Genomic DNA, 1653 nt, shown 5'->3' on the forward strand with positions numbered 1-1653 from the left:
GGGCACCTGGGTGAGGTGCCCCTTTGGCACACAGAGCACAGAACTGAATCTCAGTATTTCCAAGGCTGTCTTCCCTACTTAAGCTGCATAAGAATGAGGATTGTGTTTGGTTCTTTGTTACACCATCCACTCTGGCGCCATGCCTGGGACATAAAAATCCCTTGATAAATATTTGTAAAATGAAAGCATGCCTGGATGGTCATTTAGGAGTTTGAACAGATGCAAGGAAGAGTTGCGGCAGATCTCAAGTCGCAATCTTACGAGCAGCATTCCATTTCATTCACCGCATGCGGTTGGGGCAGAGTCCAGGCAGGAATAGCTCGAGCCTGCTCTCCTGGAAGGTGCCTCTTGATTTCTCATTGCTTCAACTTTAAAGCACACACAGTGGAGCTCTGAGCCAGAGAAACTCTTAGAGATCATGTAGTCTAATTTGTGGGTGCTCAGTTGCCAAATCCTGTCTGACCCTTTGTGATCCCTCTGTCCATGGGAATTCCCAGGCAAGAATACTGGAGTGGATTTCCATTTCCTTCTCCAGGGGATCTTCCTGACCCAGGGATCGAACCTGCATCTCTTGCATTGGCAGGTGGGTTCTTTATCACTGAGCCACCAGGGAAGACTGTAGTCCAATTCGCTTGTCTTAAAGAAGGGGGAAATGAAGGCATGGGGGGTGGGAGGACCTTATTATCATGATATTTTGATTGTTAGAACTGGGACTGGAACCCAGGCAACTTGGCTTCTCCCTGAAGTGTCTAGGTTATGCTCTGCCTGTTATGGATGCAGAGAGGCTAAGAGCTCGGGCTCTGGCCCACTTTCTAGGTCTGGGGTCCTGTCCTCATCAGGTAAATGGTCTAGGGCAAGTTACTTAACCTCTCTGGGGCACAGTTTCTCCACCCTTAAAGTGGGGATAATGGGAGGCCCTATCTCATAGAGGACTCAGTGAACTAACGTCAAAGCACAATACCTAACGTCAGCACCTCCACCCCCAAAGTTAGCTACTTATACTACGAGGCAGAGAAAAACATTTTGATCAAGTAAGCAACCAGTCATGGTTAAATTCTGGAAGTCTGCCTGGTCTGCAATTAGGTAACCACACATATGAAAACCAGAGGCTTACTCACAGTGGTCACTCATTCCTTTGTGTACACATAGATAGCACTAGATTCATTGGGTTAATTTTGACAATAACACAAGGATAACATTTTCCTGATTCACTGACATCAAAACACTCACGTTTTTTGACAAGGTTTGATTCATGGCCACTTCAGGACTCACTGATTTCAGATGGCGGGCAGGGAGGAAGGCGTGCCCGGCCAGTGTGGATTGTTTAGTCCTGGTTGTTTCCTGAGTCCAGATGTTTTCTCTCCCACAGCTGTCTCTCCAGATGTGGAAGCCTTTTCCATGCCATGTTGGCAAGTTTATTCAGAACCCACACTTCAGCTGAAGGTCCCAGCCTCCTTACCCTCCTCCCCAACCCCTGTTAAAGGAAACCACTGAGAATGTGGTCAATAAGAGTGATGGGTTTCCCGACGCTGTTTCAAATCCTTTCTCTTTCCCCACCTCTGGTGCCCAGCTCCATCCTGACTCCTCTTTTCATAAGACAGAGCTCCCCAGAATCATTGAGCTGAGGATCCTCCCAGCCCATAATAGTTTAGC

Source organism: Bubalus kerabau, chromosome 11 (assembly GCF_029407905.1).
Source record: "Bubalus kerabau isolate K-KA32 ecotype Philippines breed swamp buffalo chromosome 11, PCC_UOA_SB_1v2, whole genome shotgun sequence".
In the NCBI taxonomy this organism is placed as follows: Eukaryota; Metazoa; Chordata; class Mammalia; order Artiodactyla; family Bovidae; genus Bubalus; species Bubalus kerabau.